This window comes from Lampetra fluviatilis, chromosome 69 (genome assembly GCF_964198595.1).
Source record: "Lampetra fluviatilis chromosome 69, kcLamFluv1.1, whole genome shotgun sequence".
NCBI lineage: Eukaryota > Metazoa > Chordata > Hyperoartia > Petromyzontiformes > Petromyzontidae > Lampetra > Lampetra fluviatilis.
In genome coordinates this window covers 347,642-360,145 of record NC_136343.1, presented here as the reverse complement: position 1 = coordinate 360,145, position 12,504 = coordinate 347,642, and the positions used below count along the sequence as shown (strand labels likewise).

At 52.2% G+C, this 12,504-nt stretch overlaps 1 protein-coding gene across 1 annotated transcript in view; it reads left to right on the top strand.

Moving 5' to 3' along the window:
* LOC144952733 (tripartite motif-containing protein 14-like) overlaps positions 1-12,504 on the top strand; it is a 146,089-nt gene that overhangs the window by 73,916 nt on the left and 59,669 nt on the right. The window lies entirely within an intron of this gene.

Below are 12,504 nucleotides of genomic sequence, written 5' to 3'. Positions count from 1 at the left end.
GGAGACCCGCTTTGTGCACGATTAAAAATTACTCAGCGGTTGCCCCTCTGAGCGCGGCTTGAGCACGGCCTAAAGTCGGCCCCTTGCCCTACGCACACACCCCCCAATACCCCCTCCACCCGTGGTTATGCGGCCTTCCCACGGCTCAAGGAGATAGCTCCTCGGGGTGAAGTCCCTATGCAGGACTCGGTGGTAGGGAGGTATTCTCAACTGAGGGCGTCCTGTTCGGGACGAGCCCTCTAATACATTTCGCTACCTGCCTAACAACAAGTCACTTGCACACTCACAATGCACCACCAAAGACAGGAAGACCAAGGCGACACGGACTTTGTAACGTTTAATCTCTCACCTCTGGTTTGTCTGGGCATAGACTGACTTTCTGGGGTGACCCGACCTGGTGTGCATTGCGCGTCGGCACTAGAACCCAGAAGGTGAGAGTTCTCGCACAACTCTACACACGACCATTCTCCAGCTCGCACTGCTCCCGAATGTCCCGCTCATGCCATGTGCCTTCCCTTCCTGGTTTTTGCCCACTCTTGGCCCTAGCTCCCCGATTTGCTACCGACAGGGGAGTCTATGGGGCTACATGTGGAAAGTCTATGGGTTTCTGTGTGAGGGAGTCTATGGCTCACTGTGTTATTGAGTGAATGGGTATCTGTGTAAGTCGATGGGTACGTGTGTGTGTGTCTATGATACTCTGCGTGAGTGTGGGTCTCTTTGTGAGTATATGGGTTTCTATGTGATGAGTCTATTTGTCTCTGAGTGAGTCTGTGTCTCTGTGTGAGCGAGTCTATGGATCTCTGTGTGAGTCTATCAAAGTGCAAATGCATTGCCTCCTTCACATGCACCGTGCAGCAGACTGCGTGTATTTTTGTTGATAGCCAGAACGAGCACTACAATAGGATTTGTATTGAATCAGACACAGCGAGTACTGGTCTGTTCACACACAAACTCACGTCAAATTGGTCCGTGTTGCTGTACGTGTATTGCTTTCTATATACTGTAGGTCAGGGGTCGGCAACCAAAATAACAAGAAGAGCCATTTCTTTCCAATTCGGTACAAAATTCAGTATTTCAAGAGCCGCAATGCATCTGAGTACATACTGTACATACGTACATATCGTCAAGAAGCAGCCCGTAAAGAGCCGCATGCGGCTCCGGAGCCGTAGGTTGCCGACCCCTGCTGTAGGTTAACGTCACTTCGTATCAACAGTGATACTCAAGACAATAGCACGTGCTGTGGTTTTTTACCATTTATTTTTTTTACTTAACATTTTTATTTTCTAATCAAACACGAGCAGCCCGCATGCCATCCAGTCAGCAAACTTATTCTCCTAATGTAGTTTGCTCGTATGATGATCTGAGTATGATATGATAGCGCGATGACGCATCTCACTCATTTTCGCGGGATACACGCCCAGGGGTGAATGGTGGTTTGAGTGGGAGGGAGAGTTATGACGTCAGCACCATGCAGGAACCTAGCTCAACGCTGTGGGGTGCGGTGTTGATGCCATCCCTCAGATGCGCTGCGTGATGTCATCACCGAATACGCTCACTTGCTCGGCCGCCCACCAAGAAGCCAGGCAGGCAGCCAGAAATTCAGCCAGCAAAACTTATGAACATATACGTACAGTAATGGTTATCATCACATTGCAAGATCGAACAAAGACGGTCACCGTATTGTGTGGCGCTGTTAGATGTGCTGCTTCTGTGGCTGTCTGGAACGCGTTTCCTTAAGTTATTAGGAAGCCACTGGAGCTCTTCTTCTTGGATATATTTGGCATTGCCATTTATACCCTGTCTATTGAATTTTCTAACCATTCCTGACACCAAATATAGTGTCAACGATTCAAACAGAGTTTCTAGAAGGCACCTTCTTTATTCATAACTTCCACGGTCTCATCATTACACTCTCCACCATTACTTAGTCTAGCCTGTACACAACCCTAACAACTTCCAGCAGCGCAATATCTTGTGAAGACGGCAGCGACGACGATGATGAGGTAACAGCAGCGACGAGACGAGTCCACTCCCAGAACCAGCAGTAGGGCTTTACGATTTTGGGAAAATATCTGTATTCTTTGGTTCTTTCAGTAAAGTCACGTCGGTAGAAAATAATATATCATGACGTTTCGATCGCAACAAGACCGGCGGCAGGGGCCGAGTGGGACAAGGGGGGAGAGAGAGCTGCCGAGACAAGAGTAAGAGATCGGCGGCAGGGGGGAGAGAGAGGGGGGGTGGCAGAGATAAGAGAGGGGAGGCAAGGGGGGAGAGGGGTGGGGCATAGATAATCGGTAGCAGGGGGAGAGAGAGGCTGTGTTAGTGAATGTGGCTCAGAGAGTCGAGAATAGCTGTTAACATCGGCAGGCAGAAAGGGGGACATCACCACCAGTTATGACTTAAACTGGTAAATAACGTCCTTCCAATGATTGCTCAGTTTGTATCCATATTCTTGGTTGAAATTGTGTCTGTGTTTATATATCTGGATGTCTTCATGGACAAATCTTTGAAGGTAGCCCGAAGGTTTGCAGAGTACCTTAGTCTCGGAAAAAACAATGTCATGTGAGCCCACCGCGTTAAAACAGTGATCAGCCACGGCAGAGGTATTGGTTCTGCCGTGTTTCAAATCTGCTTTGTGTTTGCGAACACGGTCTGAGACATGTCATTTCGTTTCCCCAATGTAACTGCTGCCGCAGACAACTTAGTTTGTAGACACCAGGGTATTGCATATCATGAATCACATCCTTCACAGATGTGATCATATCACGGATTTTGTGTACTGTGTTTAATCGAACCTAGATGTTGTGTTTATTCAAGATTTTGGACTTGATTCCTGATGGTTTTGATTGGGTACTCAGATGGTTCTCTCACCATGGTTGGCGATACAGTTTTGCGGACTGTGCGGTCCGAATATCCATTCATCTTGAGGGCTTGGCGTACATGCTCAAAATATCTAATTGAGAATTTTTTGATTGCGATTTGATTTCCAATAAAAAAAATTGTAAGTCAAGCTTCAACTCAATATTCACTGTGTAATAGATTATAAACATGTGATGGAGCATTACCACATGATACCATCAATTTATGAACTGCTCTATATATTCTAATGCAAGTATGATAACTTAAAAGATATTAATTTCTTCAAAAATGTATTTATTGAAATTTTTAATTGAAATAGACCAATGAAATGTAGAACAATTGTTACGGTAAATAAAAAAGACGTGCTAAAATCACAACCGTTGCAATACGCTAATAGCATTGTTTCACATTGCGATTTCGATTTGAAATCGATTAATTGTTCAGCCCTAACCGGCAGCCCTAAGCCCCCCGCTCTCAGCTCCTTTCATGCTGCCAGCACGGCCTGGCTCCGTGCTGACCGCGCCTCCTTTCTCCAACCCACTAGCAGGTTCCAGGGGCCTCCAGATGGGGTCCTCCGTGACCCTTGCCCCAGTTCCTCTCTCTGCCTCCACCCCGTGCACGCCCTCACCGGCGTGTGCACGGTCTGTCCACCACAGCTGCCCCTGCTGTCCACTAGCCAGCGCTATTTCACTACACGTGTACACCACAAGTAATGTGTGGTGAATGTAGTACTTAATTCCTTGCAAAAGGTATACTGTTTGGTGTTTGAACATCTCAACATAACTCTCATTTATTTGTGCCAGAAAAGGGGTATGAAAACCTCTTCTTATTGTTCACGCCCTGCCTCGTTCACCCAGGCTGAGGGGGTTTTGACGTTTTTTTGTTTGCATGGGAGGCTGAGTGCTGAGCAAGAGGAGGAGGTTGGAGGGGAGGCAACGGCTCCATTTGGGTTACAACCGAATGGTCCGGCTGCTTGCTCTAGGGATGCTCCCGGAGGGAGGTCAACGCTGAGGGGGAGTCCGGGACAGTCTCGCCCTGGGGGTCTTGCCGCGGTGGCACCGCGCTGGCCATTGTGACGACAAACCCAGGAACCGTGGTGGGGGGGGGGGGATCGGGATGTGTGGGCTATCGGTGTTGTCTGTGAGAGTCGTCATTACGTCACGTTGGACGCCGCGACGGGTGGCCCTGGGGAGTCGAGATCGCCCCCCAACACGTGGACACGACTGTGAGTTGGGTGGACAGACGCTGTCTCCACCCTTGCAGTATTGGGAGTTTGTTCGGGGCGCTGTTTTTTTTTCTGTTTCGTCTGTAACACGGTGGTGGTGGTTGTTTTTTCCTCTAATTAATCTTCAATCTTCGCTTCATTATTGTTTCCTGTACTCACGTTGTCGTTTTTATTATTTTGGAGATTCCCCCCAGCCCCAGGTCACTCTTGCAAATGAGACTGCTGTCCCAGTCTTCCGAGTTCTACACCCGGTTACAGACGATACACTTGAACTCACTCAATCATTTACCAACTCACCGACCCTCTCGCTCACTAACTTAACCATTGACCCACTCAACTACTCTCTCACCCACCATCTCACTCACCCATGCACTCAATCGTTCACTCATGCACTCAATAGTTTACCCACTCACTGACCCTCTCACTAACTCAAACACTCCACCGACCCACTCACCCATGCACTCACTCACCCACCAACCATCTCCCCCGTCTCCTCACCCACTCACTCACCCACCATCTCACCCAGTCAACCATGCACTCAATCAATCATTCAATCACCCACCATCTCTGTCACTTAACTACTTACTCATCTACTCACTCACCCAAGCACTCGTTCCTCATTCCACTCACTCTTACAAATAAGACTCCTATTCTGGTGTCTTGAGTTATCGCTCCGGTTAAACACAATTAACAAAAATAACAGCCCCAACTACAAAGACGTTACCATGATGATGGTGGTAGTGGTGGTAATAATGGTGAAATGGTGATGAAGGAAGTGGTGTTGATCATGGTAGTAATGATGGTAGTGATGGTGATGATGGTGGTGATCACGGTGGCGATAATGACAGTGGTAGTAGTAATGGTAGTGATGAGGGAGATGGTGGTAAGGGTCGTGATGAGGGTGATGGTGGGAATGATGGTGATAGTGGTTTTCACGGTGAGGATGATAGTGGTGATGATGGTCGTGATGGTGGATGTGATAATGGTGATAATTATGGCAGTTTTTGTGGTATTGATGTTGATGATCGTAATGATGGTGATGATTTTGGTGGTAGTGGTGGTAAGAATGAGGCCACGTGGCCTCAACGTGCACATAGCCTGGCACAAGCGTCGTGGTGACGTCACCGCCACTTAGTGGCGAATGGCGGTTGTTGTTGTTGTTGGTGGTAAGAATGGTGATGGTGATGTGGGTTCTGATAGTGATGATTATAATGATGGTGGTGATGATGGTGGTGATGATGGTGGTGATAATGTTGATGGTGGTGATTATGGTGATGATGGTTATAATGATGGTGATGATGATAGTGGTAATGATAAGTAATGCTTATGATGATGTACGTGATAATGGTGATTATTGTGGTGATGATAGTAATTATGATGATGGTGGTGGTTGATGGTGCTTGATGGTGGTTGATGGTGGTGATGGTGGTGATTGTGGTAGTGGTGATAATGGAGATAATGATGTTGATGATGATGTTGCTGATGATAGTGATGATGACAGTAATGATGGTGGTGAACGTGGTATGATAGTGACGATGTTGGTGATGGTGATTATGATGGTTTTGGTGGTGTTGATAGTGTAGTGGTGATAACTACTCGCTGTTCGCGAGCGGATCGTAAACAAGGTTGTCCCGCTCAATCAAACGGTCAGGGTCAAATGGGGTGAGGTAGGATCCAAACGCCAGATTGGGAAGGACCAATCGGAGGGTTCCACAAGGTGGCCGGGGATTGGACAACCCGGCCACGAACAGGTATGAAAGCCAGAGTGCTGAGAGCTCTCGGGCAGTTCTGCTACACGAAGACCCAAGTCGGCCGAAGACATCTAGGACCCTGGACCAAGCCCTCCAGCCCTTATCAGGGCTAGGGCTCAGTGTAACCAGTGGTCGGGGAGAGATCCCCTAGGTCCATCCAGAGTACGCTGGGATAGCAGGGAGATTAGAGAGCTGTGCAAGGTCCGGAGGCTGTTTCTCCTCAGGGTAACGGGTGAGGGGACCATATACCCCTTTGTGTGATAGGGACTGTGTATTAAGACAATAAACAGTGTGTGCCATAAAGAAGTTTAGAAGTCAGTCCTTAATAACACTACAACTGGAGTCAGAAGATGGAAACAAGACGAACGAACCGCACGCGAAGTCCGGACGACGCAAGCTCCAACTCACCCGTGGGTGCTGAGGGCGGCGCTGAAGATGCCGGCGTGCCGACAGCCGCCCCACCACCAGCGGTGCAGCCGATCGCCGCGAGCGGCGGCATCCAGGTTGCTCACGCACGTCTCGCCCAGCTGCTGCATGCTGCAGCAGCCATCCTGGAGGAAATTACCTTGGGGGCTGCGGGCGGAGTGGAGCGGCCGACGGCGGACATTCCCGCCATCACAAACCCGGAAGAGGTTGAGTTTCCCACCGATGGGTCACGTGGTTCCGCCGGAAGCGGAAGCCACGTGCACGCTGGGAACTCCGGCGGCCAATCACGGCACACCGCGTCATCAGAGCGCGACGCTGCCTCTGCAAGCCGCTCCAGCAATGCCACGTCATCACGGCTGAGACGCCGTACAGTAAATGTCGTGGATCAAGCGATCGCCGCGTTCGGGACCGAGTCCCACCTAGACGAAGAGGACGACGCGGCTGCTCTACAGCAACGTCTGCCCGTCTTCCTTGAATTCTCGTCCACAGGGGGCGACTGGGCGGCATTTGAGCGTCGCTTCCTCAGCCACCAGGAGATGGTGGGCTGGTCAGATGCCCAGGCGCTACGTGCACTACCAGCCACCTTGGACGATGACTCTCTCGCTGCGCTCATTTCCATTCCCAAGCGACAAAGAGCGACACTACAAGCGGCACTTCGGCGGCTGTCCGATGTCTACGGACCTCCTTCCGCCACACGCCACCAGTTTTACGAGAGACGGTGCAAGCCAAGAGAATCGCCATTGGCGTTCCGCACCGCGCTACTCGCCATGGCAAGAGCGGCTTACCCCCGCATGGACGATGAAGCCATAGACGATTTCGTCCTACAGAAGCTGGTGGAGATGGCGCGGGGACTGCGCCTTGTCATCCAAGCCGTGGATGATGAAGACGTGCTCATTGCGAGCTGCCCGGAGCATCCATGCTCACTTGATGCTCGACCAGGACGAGCCCATCACCACTTCTGCTACGACATCAGGGCCTGCCAGCAGGGACGACGATCGCTCTCCAGATCGGGTCTTCTCAACGTCCAGGGCGACAGGCTGGCGATCACCGGATCGCACCAGACGCCGCGACGACCAGGAGCGGGGACGGGCCTTCCCCCGCAGCGGCGTGACGTGCTTCAACTGTGGCCGCTGAGGCCACATCTCTTCCGACTGCCGTGTACCTCGTCAGCGCTCCTCCGGATCCCAAGACCGGGACCACAGGGCTCCCAGCGCACCGCGGCATAAACAGGCGAGTCGCGGCACCCCTCACGCTCGGCCCTCACTCACACCTTATACACCACAACGCACCGTTGACTTCGCTCGGAATTCGGCGTATGACGCGCGGTGTTCAGGCGACTCTTCATGGTCACTCCGACCTGGGCAGTGGTCGGAGCTGGCCCATAGAGTGGTCGCAGCGACAGCGGGTTCCTTGGTGGTTGTTGGTTCAATCGAGGGTGTAGAGTTTCGTGTGCTCGTCGATACCGGTGCATCTGCCACTATCATTTCCGATTTGATTTATAACATACTGCCGGTGCGATGTCGACCATTGCAAAAGGTCTCTGTTCCATGTTTTGCCACAAATGGAAGTTCTCTGGGAATTATCGGGCAAATTCGGGTGCATATTGCAATTGGTGATATTAAATTGGCCGGTCCTATTTTGGTCTCTTCTTCCCTCGCGGTGCCGTGCCTCCTGGGAACTGATTTTCTTGCCAAAATGCCCATTAAAATCCTCATCGACCAGGGATGTATTGAACTCCCGTCGGGCCGCTGGATGGCATTTTTACCCACAGTCACGCATTCATGGAACGGCAAATGCCTCCGTGCAGGCTTTTACGGCTTGCGCTGTATGCATTCCGCCAGGGGCACAAATGCTTGTACCCTTGCGGTTAAAGAAACCGCTCGCTACCACCGCCTCGGTAAATGGCATTCTGTTGGGGCCCTCCAACACAGCAGTTAAGAGCCTATCATTGGTGGCCGCACAGACTCTCGTAGCGGGCGACAGGGAGCCATTTTTACAAGTTTTAAATGTTGGTCTGTCCGAAATCGTCATTCCACAGGGGACAGTGCTCGCTCATGCGACAGTGGCGCCTCTGGGGACCGAGGTTGTTGGACATGTATCTGACAGTCGGCAGCCTCGCCCTCCTCCTAAGTTAGACGAGGGATGGATTGACGCCCTCTGCGCGGATGCCGGTGATTTATCCGGGTCACAGCAGATTAAATTGCGGGCTCTTTTGTGGGAATTCTCGGATGTGTTCAGCAAATCACAATTTGATATTGGCTGCACCAAGCTGCTGCGTCATCACATTGATACTGGTGACGCTGCCCCTATACGCCAAAACCCGTTTCGGCTCAGCCCGGTGGAGAAACAGCATGTCAAATGGGCAGTTGACGACATGCTGGCGGCTGATATAATTTCTCCTTCAACCAGACCCTGGGGTGCTCCGATAGTGCTGGTCAAAAAGCACGATGGCAGTCTTCGATTCTGTGTTGATTTTCGGCGCCTAAATACAATTTCCGTGGCTGACGCCTATCCTCTTCCACGTATGGATGAGTCATTGGATGCTCTGGCAGGGCCGCGTTATTTTTCCACTTTAGACCTTCTGTCGGGGTTTTGGCAACTTCCCCTCGACGAAGCGTCAAAACAAAAGACTGCTTTTCGGACACCACAGGGCCTTTTCAAGTTTAATAGGTTGCCCATGGGTCCCCACTCGGCCCCAGCGACGTTCCAGAGGCTCATGGAGCTGGTCCTCACTGGGCTCCAGTGGGACTCATGTCTCATCTATCTTGATGACGTTATCGTCTTTGGCCGCACGTTCAACGAACACATTGAACGGTTGCGCGCTGTTTTCGAAAAGATGCGAGCTGCTAACCTGAAATTCAAACTGCAGAAATGCCACCTTCTGCGTGAGTCTGTGTGCTATCTGGGCCACATAGTCAGCCGCTCGGGAATTTCCACCGACCCTGAAAAGACAAAATGTGTCAGCCAATGGCCTACCCCCACCTCTGCGGGGGATGTTCGCAGCTTTATCGGGTTCGCGTCGTATTACCGACGGTTTGTGGCTGGTTTCGCTACAATCGCCAAGCCACTGCATGCTCTTACGGCGAAAGGGGTCAAATTTCATTGGGGAGACTCTGAACAGGCCGCATATGACTCCTTGCGGAACACTCTCGTAGCAGCACTGCCCTTAGCTTACCCCGATTTTGCGAAACCGATGCAAGCAACACTGGGATCGGCGGGGTGCTGTCCCAAACCGTGAATGGCATTGAGAGGGTCGTTGCCTATGGAAGCAGGGTCTTGTCCCCTGCAGAGCAACGCTATTGCGTTACCCGACGCGAGCTGCTGGCCATTGTTTATTTCATACAGCAATACAGGCCATACCTGTACGGTCAACGGTTTACCCTTCGCTCCGATCACTCTGCGTTGCAATACGCTTTGCGCGGTGACCAACCATCTGGCCAGCTCTCCCGATGGCTTGAAGTCCTCCAGGATTACAATTTTATGGTGATTTACCACAAGGGTACACAGCACAATAATGCCGACGCGCTATCTCGTCTTCCGCCAGAAAAAAAATGCGCGTGCTTTACGGGTTCTGGCCGCTGCAAGCCACCAATGGTACAGCCGGTTGCACCTCCTGAAACATTTTCTGCCGCGCTTCCCTCCGATTCTGTGCCGGGAGCAGACCACGAAAGTCCGCCAGTGAGTGACGACTTGCTGGGGATAACGCTGGACGAATGGGGTCGGCACCAAATGAACTATGCGTCATTGTTGCCTCTGCGTCGTCGCGCATGTGATACGACCTCACGTTCGGGCAAATTGAACTCTTTTGCTATGCGGCGCAGTCTGCTCATGCATTGGGATGCTGATTCCTGCCAGTGCAAAATTGTGGTGTCTTCGGCTTTGCGGTGTACGGCCGTGTGCGCGGCACACGAGCGATTGTCGCACCTGGGTGTGCACAAAACAATGGGTTTGCTAAGATTGCAATTCTACTGGCCGGGCATGCTTCGCGACGTGACTGATATTTTAATGGGCTGCACCCAATGTGCGCAACGAAAGCCGCCAGCGAAGCCAGCATGCCCACTACTGCAGCCCATCTCGGTATCCCGTGTGAACGAGCTGGTTGCTCTTGACATTTTGGGGCCTTTCCCTACAACTCCTCGTGGTAATAAGTACCTTCTGGTTGGGGTTGAGTATTTCACACGGTGGCATATGGCCTGGGCCCTCCCCAACCAGTCGGCAGCAGCCGTCGTGGACGCCTTTGTTCAAGGCTATGTGTTGGACAAGGGTGCTCCAGAACGGCTGCTGACCGATCAGGGAAGAAATTTTTTAAGTACCCTGTTGAGCGAGGTATGCCGCCTATTGGGCACTAAGAAGGTGCGCACTTCGCCCTATCACCCCCAAACAGATGGCATGGTGGAGCGGCTGCATAGAACCCTCACCTATATGCTGTGCCATCAGGTTGATGAATCCCACGTAGACTGGGACTTGCAGATCCCAGGGGTCCTCGCTGCTTACCCCATGGCGCCAGATGCAGCGACGGGGTTCTCCCCATTTTTCCTAATGTATGGCAGGGAGGCCATTCCCCCCGCTGACGTTCAGCTTGGGATAGAGCAGCTTCCACGGTCATCGAAGCTCGCTGATCATTTACGCTTCAATCTCCGGAAGCTGTCTGAGGCACGTGATGCGGCGATTGAAAATTCCGCCTCCCGCCAGCGGGCCAATTCGAGGTTGCAAGCCCCTCGCACGTTCATGCATCGGTGGGCTCCAGGTGATAAGGCATGGCTTCATTGCCCCCAGGTGAAGGTGTCCACATCGGCAAAGCTCCTTAAACCATGGCGGGGTCCGGTTGAAGTCGTCGAGATTGTACGACCACAATGTATTAAAATCCGTTGGGGATGGCGTCGCTGGTTTGTGCACCCTTCTCGCCTGAAGCCATTTGTTGCTCCGCGCGGCTCTGCGTCAAACTCACAACACGAGGGCCGAGCGTGTGATGTGTCCGACGAGCCGGATGTCGCCCCGTTGGTACTTAATCCACGGCGCAGACGTGTCATTCCTCCCGCAGATGATGCGGGACTGATGGAGTCGTGCGAGGCACGTTCTGCCGCTGGGAACCGGGGGGCACCACGTGTCTCTGCAGAGAGGCCTCAGGACCCACCCAACATTTTTGTCAGGCTGCCTGACCCGCCCGACATTTTTGCCACGCTGCCTCACCCGCCTGCGCCTAGAGTCTCCGCAGAGAGACCTCCTGACCCACCCAACATGTTTGCCAGGCTGCCTGACCCGTCTGCACCAAGAGGCTCTGCAGAGAGGCCTCCTGACCCACCCAACATGTTTGCCAGGCTGCCTTACCCATCTGCACCAAGAGTCTCCGCAGAGAGGCCCCCTGTCCCTACCGACATTTTTGCCAGGCTGCCTGACCAGCCTGCAACCCGGATGAGGACACCCATCCCCTACGATGGGCCCGCGAAATATACGCGGGCTAAATCGCGTCGGTTTTCATGATTGGCCATCGTTTTTTTCTGCAGCGAAACGCTGCATGGGTTGTTGCGTCGTGAATGTCGTTATTGTTGATTGTCTCTCACCGTGTACATATGTTGTGTTTTTGGGGGGGGGGTAATTATATTGGGTGTTCTTATTGTTTTTGTGGTTCTTGTTGTTTTTTGTGGCACACACATCGGTTCATTGATGGCGGGGTTTTTCTCTTTGTAACAGCCGGGACGGCTGAAGCTTCCGAAGGGGGGGGGGGGGTGATGTAGTGGTGATAACTACTCGCTGTTCGCGAGCGGATCGTAAAACAAGGTTTTCCCGCTCAATCAAACGGTCAGGGTCAAATGAGGTGAGGTAGGATCCAAACGCCAGATTGGGAAGGACCAATCAGAGGGTTCCACAAGGTGGCCGGGGATTGGACAACCCGGCCACGAACAGGTATAAAAGCCAGAGCGCTGAGAGCTCTTGGGCAGTTCTGCTACACGAAGACCCAAGTCGGCCGAAGACATCTAGGACCCTGGACCAAGCCCTCCAGCCCTTATCAGGGCTAGGGCTCCGTGTAACCAGTGGTCGGGGAGAGATCCCCTAGGTCCAGCCAGAGGACGCTGGGATAGCAGGGAGATTAGAGAGCTGTGCAAGGTCCGGAGGCTGTATCTCCTCACGGTAACGGGTGAGGGGACCATATACCCCTTTGTGTGATAGGGACTGTGTATTAAGACAATAAATAGTGTGTGCCATAAAGAAGTTTAGAAGTCAGTCCTTAATAACACTACAATA